Here is a 15,861-nt window from a genome sequence, read left to right as displayed (position 1 = left end):
CAGATAACAGCCTTGCTCTGTGGCTGAGCAATGCCCACTGCTCAGTCCGTGCCTCACACAACTTCCTGCAAACAGGGAGGGGAGGACCGACCTCATCCTTATAAAATGCTAAAAGGAATCCTCTTTCGGGGTTCAAGGGAGCAGGATAAGCGCCTGAGACCTCTACAGACAGAGAGAGGACTGACAGACCCACAGGTGGGGGAGCAGCCGAAGCCAAAACAGGGGAAACAAACACAGGTAATTTGTGGAGAAGCCTTTTGGGGGGAGATCATTTAGTTGAATGCCCTCCAGGAATGCAGAGCTCACACCCTCCTCAGCCAGGCTGGTGCACTGTTAAGGGCCCTGCTGCCTGGCCAGTGGAAGCACCTGTTGACAGAGCTGGTGCCAAGAAACAGTGAAAGGAGTAGAGCAAGACGTCAAGAGAGCAGCCAGGTGGCTAGACTCACACCCTGACCACCTGTGTAGTTATCTGCGCTTGCCTGAGCGATGCAACCTCCCTGGGTCTCCGTCTCTGCACCTCTGAAGTGGAGAGAGGAATCACCTACCGCATAAGGTTGTGACGAAGATCAAATGAGGTAATGCATACAGAATACTAGAGGATACAAGCACCCACACCATAGGCTCTCAGTAAGCATTATTATTAGTGATATCATCATCATCATAATGGGTATACACAGACTATTTGAGAGATGAGAAGAAACTGGAAACTGACCGCCTCTGTGGGGGAAACTTAGGTGGCTGGAGGAGAGAGGTTAGAGAGATATTACACGGTATTCCATTTTGAGCTTCTTGAATTTTCTACACGTGCATTATTACTTACGCAAATATTTATTTGTTTATTTATTTATGTATTTATTTATTTATTTATTTATGATAGAGAGAGATGAAGAAACGGACAAACTGATAGGAAGGGAGAGAGATGAGAAGCATCAATTCTTTGTTGTGACACCTTAGTTGTTCATTGATTGCTTTCTCATATGTGCCTTTACCGGGAGGGCTTCAGCAGACCAAGTGAACATTTGGGCTCAAGCTGGTGAGCCTTGCTTAAACCAGATGATCTGGTGACCTCAGGGTTTTGAACCTGGGTCCTCTGCGTCCCAGTCCGATAGTATATCCACTGCACCACCACCTAGTCAGGCTCAAAAATAATTTTTAAAAAAGAAGATTACTTGGTATTTCAAACAAGACAAAGATAAATTTCTTCTTTTAATAACCCCATGCTGACTTCCAGTAACTTCCACTCTCTGTTAGGGCTTTGGGCTTCCAGAGTTACCCAGTAAACTCCCGCCCTTTGGAACGCATCATGCATTCACTCAACAAACCCATTCTAAGCACCAGCCCTGAGCTGCAGAGTGCAAAGCATTCAATAGAGGCCACGACAGACCCCAGCCTTGCAGTTGGGCAGATGAGAGGGACCCTGGGTCCCAGGTCTCCCAGGTGAAATTCTTCTGATGACACCATCTCTGTCCACTCTCCCCTAAATAGCTCTCATCATGCCTGAATTAAGTTTAAGGTCGCCCCTTCTGATTTTAAAGTTAGCAGAGATGATCACTTAATACACTTAATGCTAAAGTGTGTAGAGGTGAAAGGAACTGTTATACAACTCAGAAACACAGCCCCAAATAGTTTGATAGATGGATAGAGGATAAAGGACACACAATAAAATGTAACTCTAGAATCCTGGGAGTGTTTATGTGGGTGTTCCACTGTATAAGTCTTCCAACCTTTCTGCATGTTTGAAATGTTTATAATAAAATACTGGGGGAAATAAGGAGAATTAAAAACCACACACAAATTCAAGTGGCTTTTTAAATCTGGGTGACCCTCCAAAGCCATTTTTCTATGGGTTGGAGACTTTGAATGGGGAAAACTAGGAAGAGAAACAGACAAATCCACAATCATAAATAAAGATTTCAGCACACCTTCCCCAGAAACTGATAGAAAAAGCAGAAAATAGATAAATAAGGATACCAACATCTGATCAACATGATTCACACATCTAACCTCATTGACAAAATTGAACACTGCGTACAATAACAGAATAAACATTCTTGTGAGGCAACAGATAATTTATAAAAATCCACCATGCCATAAAGTAACTTTCAAAGCACTTCAAAAAATTGAAATCATTCAAAGTATATTTCTTTTATCATAGCAGATTAAGCTAAAAAAATTACCATGGAAAAAATGAGGAAATCCCCAAATGTTTGGAAATGAAGCAATACACTTCTCAAGTATCAAAACCAAATTCATAAATCAAAGCAGAAACTACAACAGAAAATAGAAAATATTTGAATCATACAATAATAAAAATATGACGCCTGACCTGTGGTGGCGCAGTGGATAAAGCGTCGACCTGGAAACACTGAGGTCGCCGGTTCAAAACCCTGGGCTTGCCTGGTCAAGGCACATATGGGAGTTGATGCTTCCTGCTCCTCCCTCCCCCTTCTCTCTCTCTCTCTCTCTCTCTCACTCTCTCTCCTCTCTAAAAATTAATAAAAAAATAAATAAAAATATGACATCAAAATTTGTGACATAGGCCCTGGCCGGTTGGCTCAGTGGTAGAGCGTCGGCCTGGCGTGCAGGAGTCCTGGGTTCAATCCCTGGCCAGGGCACACAGGAGAAGTGCCCATCTGCTTCTCCACCCCTCTCCCTCTCCTTCCTCTCTGTCTCTCTCTTCCCCTCCCGCAGCCAAGACTCCATTGGAGCAAAGTTTGCCCGGGTGCTGAGGATGGCTCTGCGGCCTCTGCCTCAGGCGCTAGAATGGCTCTGGTTGCAACAGAGCGACACCCCAGATGGGCAGAGCATCGCCCCCTGGTGGGCATGCCGGGTGGATCCGTGTCGGGCACATGCGGGAGTCTGTCTGAATGCCTCCCCATTTCCAACTTCAGAAATTTAAAAAAAAAAAATTGTGACAGTACAAATTTTGTGCTTAGGGTAATTTTACAGACTTAAATTCAGATTTTAAAAAAGAAGAAAATCTAAAAAATAATATTTTATGCATTTATCTCAAAAAGTTTTTTTTTTTCTTTTTCTTTCTTTTTCCACTCAGACTGCGTTCTCTCCCTCTTACTCTCCCAAAGGAAGAGAAGAACGATCATCAATGGCAAAAGGCAGTTGCACAAGCAACGCCAAAAGCCGGCTTCACACTCAGGAGAGAACACTGCAACTCCTCCTCGTGGTTTTGGGTACTCTACACGATCAGAGAAACTTCTCTAGTAACAAAGTATTTTTAAGAAGTAAATTAAACCCAAAGAAAGTAGAAGGAAATTTTAAAATTCCCAATAAGAGCAGAAATTAATGAAATAAAAACAACATTAAATAGACAAAAATCAGTAAACTAAAATATGGTTTTTTTGAAAAGACTAACAAAATTGCTAAATCCAGTGACCAGCAAGACAATGAACAAAATGAGAAGGCACATCTTACCAACATCATGTTTGGAAAAGAAAGTAACACTGCAGATTCTATATATAAAGCACAGAGATTACAACAGGACAATAAAGGAGATGTTATGAATGTCTTTATGTCAATTCATTTAAAGATTTATATAAAATGGGATAAGGTCCTCAAAAAATACCACTTACATACCAAAACTGACACACAAAAACATAGAAATATAAATAGTCCTATTCTACTAAAGAGATCGAAATGTACTCACAAACCTTTATACTAAGAAATATAAGTTCACAAGACTCCTCAATTGAACTCTCCTAAATATTTAAGGAAAAAATAATACAAATCTTATCCAAAGAGAAAGATAAGAAACAGAAAATGAAGGAACAGTATCCAATTCATATTATGAGGATTTTACAACTTGATGCTACAGTCTGACAAGAATATCACAAAAAGGTCTATTTCTTTCATGAACACAGATAAAAAAAATCTTAAATGGCATATGAATAATTCACATAAACCATGCAAAATACAATCAAAAGAAAGCTGATGTGGCTATTCCAATAGCAGACAAGGAATTATGAAAATAATAATACATCATGACAAAGTTAGATTTATTCCAAGAACACAAGGTTGGTTAACTTTTGAAAATCAATCAATATAATTCACCACCATAAACAGAAAAAAAGAAGAAAAATTACATGATCATTTCAATAGATGCAAAAATTCATTTGATAAAATTCCACACATATTTATCATAAAAACTTTTAGCAAAAATGAATAGAAGAGGCCATACATAAAAACCCACAACTAATATCATACTCAGTGGCTAAAGATGTCCTTAAGGTCAGGAACAAAACAAGAATGCCCACTACTAAAAAAATAAAAAAAATAAAAAAAAAAAAGAATGCCCACTACTACTACTGCCTTTTAACATATTATTGGAAGTTCAAGCCAGAGTAATAAGCAATAAATTTTCAATTCCAAATTGGAAGGAAGAAGTAAAATTATCTCCATTCACTAATGATATAATCTTATATGTAGAAAACTTGAAAGAGTCCATTAAAAAACTGTTAGAGCTAGTAAATAATTCCAGCAGTGTTGTAATATACAAAATTAACACCTCCCCCCCAAATAAGTTGCATTTCTATAATACAGTAATTTATAACTTGGAAGAGAAAATTAAGAAAATAATTTCTTTTACAATAGTATCAAAATGAATAAAATACTTAGAAATAAATTTAACCATGGAGGCAGATGACTTGTACACTGAAAATTACAACACATTGCTGAAAGAAAATTTAAAAAGACATACATAGGTGGAAAAGCATTCATGTTCATGGATTGGAAGACTTGAGATTGTTAAGATACTATACTTGATATTGTTAAGATACAATACTACCAAAAGCAATCTACAGATTTAATGTAATCTCTATCAAAATGCCAGTGGTGTTTTTCATAGAAATAGAAAAATCCACCATAAGATTTAAATAAAATTTCAAGGGACCCCCAAATAGCCAAAACAATCTTGAAAAATAAGAACAAAATTGGAGGATTCATACTTCAGGCTTTTGAAAATTTTACAAAGTTATACTAATCAAAACAGTGTGGTACTGGCAGGTAAGGACAGGAACATAGATCAGTGGAATAAATAGAGGAAGGCCAGTCTTTTTAACAAGTAGTGCTGGGAAAAATGGATAGCCACACGCAAAAGAATAAACTTAGACTCTGAATTTCACTATCTATAAAAATTAACTAAAAATAAATCAAAGTCTAAATGTAAGAACTAAAACTATAAACTTCTTAGGGGAAGATCTTCATAACATTGGTTTTGGCAATGAATTATTGGCTATAAAAACAAAAGCACAGGCAACAACAATAATAAAAACAATTAGATTTCATCAAAATTAAAAGCTTATATGCATCAAAGGATAATATCAACAGAGTGAAATGGCAACCTATGGAATGGAATAAAATATTTATAAATCATATATCTGATAAGGGATTAATACCCAGAACATATTAAAGAATTCTTATAACTCAACAACAAAAATAAAACAATCCTATTCAAAAATAGGCAAAGGACTTGAATAGACATTTCTCCATCAAAGATAGAGAATAACACATGAAAAGATACTCAACGTCACTAGCCATTGGGGAAATAGAAATCAATATCAAAATGGAATGTCCCTTCATACCCATTAGAAAAGCTATTATTAAAAAATAACAAGTATTGGTGAAAATAAGGAGAAATTGAAACTCTCGTGCAATGCTGGTGGTAATATATAATCAAGCAGCCATTATAGAAAACAGTGATGATTTTTTTATGATGATTCTTCAAAAAGCTAAATGTAGAAATACTATATGATCTAGGAATTTCACTTCTAGAAATATACTCAGAAGAACTGATTACAGGGACTCAAACAGATACAAGTACACCAATATGGAAAGCAGTATTATTGACAAGAGCCAAAAGGTGAAAACAATCCAAATGTTCATCAACAGATGAATGGATAAACAAAATATGGTATATACATAAATTTGAATATTATTCAGCCTTAAAAAGGAATGAAATTCTGGTACATGATAAACATGAATGAGACCTGAAAACATGCTAAGTGAAATAAGCCACACACAAAAGGGCAAATGTTGTATGATTCCACTCATACAAGATACCTATAACAGGCAAATTCATAGAAACAGAAAATAAGATAGCGGTGACCAGGGGCTGAATGGAGAGGAAAGTGGGAGTTACTGGTTTTTGTTTTGTTTTTTGTTTTGTTTTTTGTTTGTTTGTTTTTTTGTATTTTTCTGAAGCTGGAAATGGGGAGGCAGTCAGACAGACTCCCGCATGCGCCCGACCGGGATCCACCCAACATGCCCACCAGGGGGCGATGCTCCACCCATCTGGGGTGCAGCTCTGTCGCAACCAGAGCCAATCTAGCGCCTGAGGCAGAGGCCATAGAGCCATCCCCAGTGCCCAGGCCAACTTTGCTCCAATGGAGCCTTGGCTGTGGGAGGGGAAGAGAGAGACAGAGAGGAAGGAGAGAGGGAGGGGTGGAGAAGCAGATGGGTGCTTCTCCTGTGTGCCCTGGCCAGGAATCGAACCTGGGACTCCTGCATGCCAGGCCGATGCTCTACCACTGAGCCAACTGGCCAGGGCAAGGGGGAGTTACTGTTTAATAGGTACAGACAGAGTTTACAGAATTTCAGTTTGGGATGATCAAAAGTTTGGAAATGGACAGTGGTGATGGTTGTACAACATCATGAATGTACTTAATTCCCCTGAAATTAAATAGTTAAAATAGTTAAAATGCTTACTTTTATGGTATGCATATTTTACCTGATTTTGGGAAAAAAAAGTAATAGAAGAAAATGTCCCTAACTTGATAAATGACATCTACAAAAAACCTATAGCAAGTGTAATATTTTATGGTGAGCTATTGAAAGCTTTCTCCTCAATACGAGAATAAAAATAAGGATAAGCACTATCACCACTTCTATGCAATAGTATGCTGGACATCTGAGTCATTGCAATAGGGCAAGAAAAAGTATATGAGCATTGGAAAGGAAGACATAAAATTGTTATTTATAGAAAACATGATTATGTAGTAAAAATTAAAAAGTTCTATAGACAAACTATCAGAATAATAAACTTAACAAGGTTGTTGGATATAAGTCAATATTTAAAAAATCAATTATACTGCTATATGCTAGAAACAAATAACTAGAAATGAAAAAACTTTAAGTATCATTTATAATGGTATCGACAAACACAAAACACATAGAAATCAATCTAATACAAGAAGCGTAAGGTCTTTACAAAGACAACCGAAAAGCATTCTTGAAATTTATTAACAACTAGGAAAATGGAGGAGTAGATCTTGTTCATGGATCAGAAACTTGATATTGAAAAGATGTCAATTTTCTTCAAATGGACACAACATACTTTTGATCCACTCAGTCAAATCTCAGCAGGGTTTCTGTGGAATTTCAAAAGCTGATTCTAAAATTTATATGGAAAAGCAAAGTGCCAAAAGTAAACAAAAGTGTGAAGCATGAACCTGGAGGATTTACACTACCAGATAGCAAGTTCACACATAGAAAGTGATAGTAATTACACTATAAAGCTTGTATTGGTACAAGGAGAGTCAAATATACCCAACAGAATTGCATGCACATATTTATATATATACTCCAAAAAACACATAATGAATGTTTGTGATGGCCTTTTTTGTAATAGTCAAAAACTGAAAAAAACCTAATTGTCCATCCAAGGTAGAATGGGTAAATTGTGGTATATGTGCATAATGGAATACTACATGGTAATGGACAGCTGCAACTCTCACAAATAATGAGAGTGGAAGGACACATCACAAAGAGAACACACTGTATAATTCAATTTCTATAAAGTTCAAAACACACAAAATAAATGTAGGATATTAGAAGTCGGGATAGGAGTTACCTTTGGGACTAATGACAGGGAGATGGCTTCTGATTTTTTTTTTTTCTTTTTGTATGTTTCTGAAGCTGGAAACGGGAAGAGACAGTCAGACAGACTCCCGCATGCGCCCGACCGGGATCCACCCGGCTCACCCCTCAGGGGTGACGCTCTGCCCACCAGGGGGCGATGCTCTGCCCCTCCGGGGGGTCGCTCTACCGCGACCAGAGCCACTCCAGCGCCTGGGGCAGAGGCCAAGGAGCCATCCTCAGCGCCCGGGCCATCTTTGCTCCAATGGAGCCTTGGCTGTGGGAGGGGAAGAGAGAGACAGAGAGGAAGGAGGGGGGGGGTGGAGAAGCAAATGGGCGCTTCTCCTATGTGCCCTGGCCGGGAATCGAACCCGGGTCCCCCGCATGCCAGGCCAATGCTCTACAGCTGAGCCAACCGGCCAGGGCCGGAGATGGCTTCTGACAATTTCTTTTTCTTGCTTTGGGTAGTGATTATATGGGAGCATTCCTCTGGGATAACTCAAGCTGTACACGTACGATTTTCACGTTTTTCTCTATGTGTTATACTGCAATTAAAAAGCTGACTAAGAAGTCCCAGTTGGATTGGCACCATCAGTGCTATTAACTATATACTACCCCTACCTCTCTTCCTACCCTCCTCCCACAGGAGCACTGTGGGCATAGAAGAAGCCATAGCCCATGGGCAAAGGGGCCTCTTTCTCCATGAAGACTTCCAAGAGTGCTCACTTCCCCCCTCCTTCTCCTTTGAACCTACACAGCCTGTCTCATGGTTACTCCTAACCACCCTCCAGGCAGCCTGCAAGACTGAGCCTCAAGAATGCAGGAGCTGCCTGACCAGGTGGTGGCACAATGGATAGAGCATCGGACTGGGATGTGGAAGAACCCAGGTTCGAGACCCCGAGGTCGCCAGCTTGAGCGCGGGCTCATCTGGCTTGAGCAAAGAGCTCACCAGCTTGGACCCAAGGTCGCTGGCTCCAGCAGGGGGTTACTCGGTCTGCTGAAGGCCCACAGTCAAGGCACATGTGAGAAAGCAATCAATGAACAACTAAGAAGTCGCAATGCGCAACGAGAAACTGATGATTGATGCTTCTCATCTCTCTCCATTCCTGTCTGTCTGTCCCTGTCTATCTCTGCCTCTGTAAAAAAAAAAAAAAAAAAAAAAAAAAAAAAAAAAAAAAAAAAAAAAAAAAAGAATGCAGGAGCTGAGGATAACAGAGGCATAATAGTAACTACTTGTGAGAGTAATGAATAACACCATTTGTTGAGCATTCACAGTATGGCAGGTTCTTTTTCTAAGCATTTTACATGCAGTAACTCATTTAAACCTCCCGGTAACCCTTTGAAGAATGTACCGTTATCATCCTTATTTTCCAGATGAGAAAACTGAAGAACAGAATGATGAATTAAATTGCTTAGGGTCACACAGCTATGATTATCAGAGCTAGGATTCAATCCTGAATGGTCAGGTGCCTGGAGCCCTTGTCACACCCACGTGGACCAGGCAAAAATGGAGAGATGCCCCCCATGTCTTCCAGGGAAGTGATGTGTCTGTCTTTGGACAGAGAATGAGGAGCATATGGAGGTTAATAACCTTCTGAAGGCCTCATTCTAAGACCGGAGGATAGCTGGCAGTTCCAGGCCACTGAGCCCGGGCTCTTAAGCCTGGGGAAGCAGGGGGAAGCTACAGCATGGGTTCGATGGAAAGACCCTTCCCAACCTTAGGGAAGATGGCCTGAGATCTTTCAGAAGTCAGGCTCCTGCTAACAGCACTCAGGACAAAGGAGGAAGTAGGGGCAGGGACCCTGTCCCATTCCAGGCACTGGCCAGGGACCTTCTGTTTCCCACCCCCAAGCCAGGAGTCTGTGTAATGCTGGTTGCAGAGGCCAGGCAGGTCCACACTGTATTCGGGCAGATGGCAGAGGAACTGTGGACTGTGGGGCTGGAAAGCGCTGGGCCATTCCTGTTTACTAGTTTCTCCAAATGGCAGATGAGCAAACAGGCAGGGAAAACCACTTCTCAAGGCAGCAGGTGAACAAACAGCAAAACAGCCCCTCACAGTGGCAGGCAAGTGATCTGCCAAACGGCCCCTCGTGGTGGTGGGCAGACAGTCCGCACCAAGGACAGCACCCAGAGCCTTACATAGGCCACACACACGTGGCTCTGCCCTGTGCTCATACACTAATCATGCAAAGTGCTTGCAGCCAGGAACCTGTGAGCAAGCCTAACACAGCTATTTTCCCAACATCTGGAAATAGCTCCTTGGAAGGTAGAGCCAGCTTCCCCTGGGTAGGAATTCTAGCATCTCACCACACCCCATCCCTTATCTGACACACTGTATACTTATAACCAGTTTCCCCTTATCTGACACACTGCATACCTATAGCCAGTTTCCCCTTATCTGACACACTGTATGCCTATAACCAGTTTCCCCTTATCTGACACACTGTATGCCTATAACCAGTTTCCCCTTATCTGACACACTGCATACCTATAACCAGTTTCCCCTTATCTGACACACTGTACACCTATAGCCAGTTTCCCCTTATCTGACACACTGTATGCCTATAACCAGTTTCCCCTTATCTGACACACTGTACGCCTATAGCCAGTTTCCCCTTATCTGACACACTGTATGCCTATAACCAGTTTCCCCTTATCTGACACACTGTATGCCTATAACCAGTTTCCCCTTATCTGACACACTGTACACCTATAGCCAGTTTCCCCTTGGGTCTGCCTTTAAGCTCTGCTGCTGTGGTTTAAGCCCATCTCCCTTTGCTCTGGCCTAGTGAGACCCTCATCTCTTCCCAGGAACTGTCTGCTTTCTGGGGATGTTTGGGGGTACAGAGGCTCCTTTGTGCAGGTCCAGACTGTTGTAGCCTGGCTCCAGTGACAAACACTTAAAATGACAAAAACCACAGCATAAGAAAAAGCAAGGGTTACCTGCCCCCGCCCTTACATCAAATGGTGCTCCCCTTGTCAGAGGTCAAAGTCTTGGGAGTCTTTCCCAGGAGCCTGCATTTTCCATGGTGGCCAGAGCAGTCCAGAGAGGAGGCCACCTTGACAAAGGTAACAGCACATGTGCACTAGAGACTGAGGCAGGCCTGACTCCCAGGTCAGCAAACGGACCTGGAAACCGGCCTAGGGGGTACAGCACAGCATGAGAGCCCCGCGTTTACACTCAGCCATTGCTAAGGAGCATCAGGTGCTCCGGCTTCAGTACACCTGTGTGTGAGCATGCACGCGATCACTCATAGACACGGCCAAGGCCACCTGGGTCAAAGCCAGAAGGAGAGAGAGCCGTTAGTCAAAGAGCTCTGAGCCAGACAGCTGAAAGGGAGGTAAGGTGAAAACAGAGGTACTGTTCTCCACCCGGCCTTTCCCATTCCCCTCTGACACTCAGGCCCTCCACAGTGGCTCCTCAGGAAGCTGTGAAACACGCAGGTGCAACGAGGTCACCTAGTTAGCAGACTCCCTCCTGCTGTATTATTCATGGGCTCCCTTCTTCTGGCCTGAGCTCCAGTTTCCAACAGCCCACAGGCTTGGCTTGGCAGGTCAGCTAGCCCAGCACGTGTAGCCTATGGCAACCCCCACTCTTTAGACCCCACGCCCTTCTTACCCCCTTCCTAATATGCAGCCCTCCCTGTGCTAACTCACCCCCAGCAGCCACACAACAATTCAGGGGTAGGGGAGAGCTTCGGGGTCAGTGAGGAAGAGCAAAGAAGAAAACCCTTGGCTGAGTCAGGCACGAGAGGCAGAAATTTCCAAAGGGAGCTTCAGGGCCTGCTTTCTCTCTCTCTCTCTCTCTCTCTCTCTCTCTCTCTCTCTCTCTCTCACACACACACACACACACACACACACACACACACACCCTGAATTGGCTCTACCAACTGTGGCCCTCTGACTAAGTGTGAAAGTTCATGGAAAACAAGGGCCGCGGCTTACTGATCTCTGTACCTTACTGTGCCCTACACACTACACTGCAAACAGAGAGTGCTTAATAAATATCTGTTGACTTGTACACCTTCTCCAAAAGATAGGTGTCAAATTGTTGAGTGAGTATAACTCATTAAGCTTTTCAAAGACACTGCTGTTGGGTTTAGGGATTTTCATGTTATTTAAATATCTACCTGCACACATCTTTGTAAATCCTGCAGAGGTCGAGTCATAGTGATACACATACTACACAGTAGTAACTCATAAATTATCTATTTTCTTTTTTATTGTGATTTCTATATCTCACAATTCATTTTGCCTACCACTGTCATATGTCTCAAGAGAGCCCCCCTATTTCCTGAATCAACTGGATTGGCCAGAAGGCTTTTCCCATACTTCGCAGATGAGAAAACTGTGTGTGGTCCAGAGAATAAAAGCACTTGAGTCAATACAAGGACTGTCACTGAAGTCCTCACATACCTGTCATGGGTCTCTTCATCATTCACACATATCTCCCTGCCTCATGGCTACCATGCATACACCAACATAAGACGACTAAAGATGGCCCTGGTCGGGTGCCTCAGTGGATGGAGCGTCATCCCAGTGCACTGAGGTTGCAGGTTCGATCCCCAGTCAGGGCATGTGCTAGAGGCAATCAATGAGGGCACAACTAAAGAACAACTAAGTGGGACCACAGTTGATGCCTCTCTCTCTCTCTCTCTCTCTCTCTCTCTCTCCCCCTTCCCTCTCTCAAATCAGTGGGGGACAATACTACAAAATGAATCTGTGGTCCTCCATGAGAGAGGCTACTCAGGCCAGGACTCAGAGTCCAGGATGAGGTCACTTGGCCAGAAATACTGACGGTAGCTCATAGGCCAGCCTGGGCAACAGCAGTGGAAAGGTGCAGGCCTGGCACTAAATTACAGGAGTCATTGCATTTGACCCCCTGGTTTTACCTGTGAGAAGAACTAAGGGTCTGGCTTGGGTCCCCAGGTTGAAGCAAGTACAGAGAGCACGGGGTATGTGGCCTTCCCCGATGGGGGCAACCTGGTCAGGGTAGATGACCTGTAGTTTCTAAGCTGATGAGATGTTCCCCTTGTTCATTTCCATGAATACTTAAATCACTGCCAAGCTTTATTTATTAAGTGCCTGGGTACCACGGGCACCTGAGTGACCAATCCCAGGCCAGGGTCGATCTCAGGTGAAGTCCAGACAGCGCTAAACATAATTGACAGGCCTGGATTGGAAGTCCGGCCCTGTCACTGCCTCTCTGCAGACCCAGGTGGGTCACTTGTCCTTTCTGGACACAGTTTCCATCTGTACATTCAGGGATATGGCTCTGGCTTTCTCTAAGTGAGGTACCGGGTGAAGAACAAAGTGAAGATTAAGGAGTCAGACTGCTTGACTCAGTTTCTACCCCTACACCTCCCCTCTGTGACTTTGGGTAAACTGCTTACCCTCTCTGTGCCTCAGATTTCAGATGTGTAAAAGACAAGTGTTTGTAGTCCCTATCTCATAGGGTTGTTTCAGGATTAAGTGAGAGACTATGTATGTGTTAAACCCAGGGCCTGGCACACACTAAGGGTTAATAAATGTTTCCCATTACTACTGCCAGCCCTCATACTCTAAGTCTATGACAGAGGTCATACATATACTGGTCATCCATGGCCCATATGCAGCTTGCCAAAGGATTTTCCCTACGATATATGTTCCACAGGGGCAGGAGCCACTGACGGACCCTAGACACCTCCAGCAGTGCCTGCCACACAGTAAGGGCTCAATAAAAATTTGATAAATAAATAAATAGCCTCATGGTGTTTTTAAATATTTGAATTAGTTCAGGGGTCCCCAAACTATGGCCCGCGGGCCACATGCGGCCCCCTGAGGCCATTTATCCGGCCCCCGCCGCACTTCCGGAAGGGGCACCTCTTTCATTGGTGGTCAGTGAGAGGAGCATAGTTCCCATTGAAATACTGGTCAGTTTGTTGATTTAAATTTACTTGTTCTTTATTTTAAATATTGTATTTGTTCCCGTTTTGTTTTTTTTTACTTTAAAATAAGATATGTGCAGTGTGCATAGGGATTTGTTCATAGTTTTTTTTATAGTCCGGCCCTCCAATGGTCTGAGGGACAGTGAACTGGCCCCCTGTGTAAAAAGTTTGGGGACCCCTGAATTAGTTGCTAACATTTAAAGAAAATTTTGTTTTTTTGTTGTTTTTTTTTTTTCATTTTTCTGAAGCTGGAAACAGGGAGAGACAGTCAGACAGACTCCCGCATGCGCCCGACCGGGATCCACCCGGCACGCCCACCATGGGGCGACGCTCTGCCCACCAGGGGGCGATGCTCTGCCCATCCTGGGCATCGCCATGTTGGGACCAGAGCCACTCTAGCGCCTGGGGCAGAGGCCACAGAACCATCCCCAGCGCCCGGGCCATCTTTGCTCCAATGGAGCCTTGGTTGCGGGAGGGGAAGAGAGAGACAGAGAGGAAAGCGTGGCGGAGGGGTGGAGAAGCAAATGGGCGCTTCTCCTGTGTGCCCTGGCCGGGAATCGAACCCGGGTCCTCCGCACGCTAGGCCGACGCTCTACTGCTGAGCCAACCAGCCAGGGCGAAAATGTTGTATTTTTTAAAATCTGGATTCCTAGATAATTTTGAAACATCAGAGTATCTGGCCACACACATTCTTGCATGCCTGCTTAACACCCAGTTAAGCATGGTAGCAGTGGCGCCCCCTATGGACAGGACAAGCATGTGCAGTTTGCCACAGTGCCTGCTCAGCCAGCCTCACTCTCTTACATCAGCTGCTGTGATGTTGTAGGCACCTGCCGTTGACCCTGGCCTGGATGAGTCACAGGTGAAGTCCAGAGAGCCCAGCACAGAAGACAGGCACTTACCCAGGCTCAGAGCAATCTGCCCAAGGGCACTTTTTCCCAGTCCTCCTCCTACCCCACAGCCTGGAGAGGAAAGGGGCCTGCAGGTCCACTAACACCCGACACTCCTTGGCATCCAAGTCCCTCTACTTTGAACAGACCAGACCCTCTCCCCAGAGCACATGACCCCAAATGTCCCATGTTGCTGCAACTTCATCCCTGCGTGGAAAAGTCCCAAGTGTAAAAAGCAATGGAAGAGGAACTTCGTCCTTATCTTTCTCCTGGAGAGTGTGCAGAGAAGATGGGGAAGCCCACACATGCGTGCACGCCAGGCACAAAGTGCGTTCCGAATATACTGCATCCATTCCAAGTTCTGCTTAGGTCCTTGTGGAGAGGGGATATGGTGTGCAGTGCTGGGTAAGCGTGGTGTCTGGTGGAGGCTGCTGTGGACATAGGGGCCCTCCCCTTGCCACTCCCCAGCTCCAGCTGGAGATGCTGAAGGACCTCATCTTCCATCTTCCAGGAGGCCTCCCCCAGGTACCCTGTTTTCAGCCTTTAGCATGTCAATTACCCCCATTTTCTCAGGCAGCTCTCATGACCATCTGTAATGGCCTTGAATGTCTATGTATTATTTATCCCTCTACTAGTGCGATACAGTAGCCACCAGTCACATGTGGCCACTGGGCATTTGAAATTTGCCAAGTCCAAATTGAGACATGCTGTAAATGTGTAATACACATCAGATTCTAAAGACTGAATGCCAAAACAAGAATGTAAAATATTTCATTAATAATTTGTTATGTTGATTACATGATATTTTGGGTATACTGGGGTAAATAAAGTACATTATCAAACATAACTTCACCTATTTCCTTTAACTTTTTTAAAGTGGCTACTAGAAAATTTAATCTTACGCATGTGGCTTACATTACATTTCTATTAGACAGCGCTGCTATAACCCTCAGCATGAATCCTCAGCAACCAGGTAGAGCCTGGGTCATGGGTGATGCTCAATATTGGTAGACTGAATGGTTGAATGAAAATCTGCCCCAACAGTGGACATGGGACCCGAAGACATAAAGGGGATGAGCGTGGAAGGACCTCTTCCCCTGTGACCATGTGTGCTGGTTTCCCTGTGGTAGCCCGTCCAAGCACGTCCCTCTAAGACAAACCCTCCAACCTCCATAGAA

General features: G+C 43.6%; 1 protein-coding gene and 1 non-coding gene across 3 annotated transcripts in view; both read right to left on the bottom strand.

Annotated features, from left to right (window-relative positions):
* LOC136312775 (cadherin-23-like) overlaps positions 1-15,861 on the bottom strand; it is a 355,498-nt gene that overhangs the window by 332,065 nt on the left and 7,572 nt on the right. The window lies entirely within an intron of this gene.
* LOC136313720 (small nucleolar RNA U3) lies at positions 3,044-3,254 on the bottom strand. Its single transcript, XR_010727175.1, has one exon. It is a non-coding gene; the product is annotated as a small nucleolar RNA U3 (small nucleolar RNA).

Source organism: Saccopteryx bilineata, chromosome 9 (genome assembly GCF_036850765.1).
Source record: "Saccopteryx bilineata isolate mSacBil1 chromosome 9, mSacBil1_pri_phased_curated, whole genome shotgun sequence".
Lineage (NCBI taxonomy): Eukaryota > Metazoa > Chordata > Mammalia > Chiroptera > Emballonuridae > Saccopteryx > Saccopteryx bilineata.
Note: the sequence above shows the minus strand (reverse complement) of the source record. Positions and strands in the feature narration are given on the sequence as shown.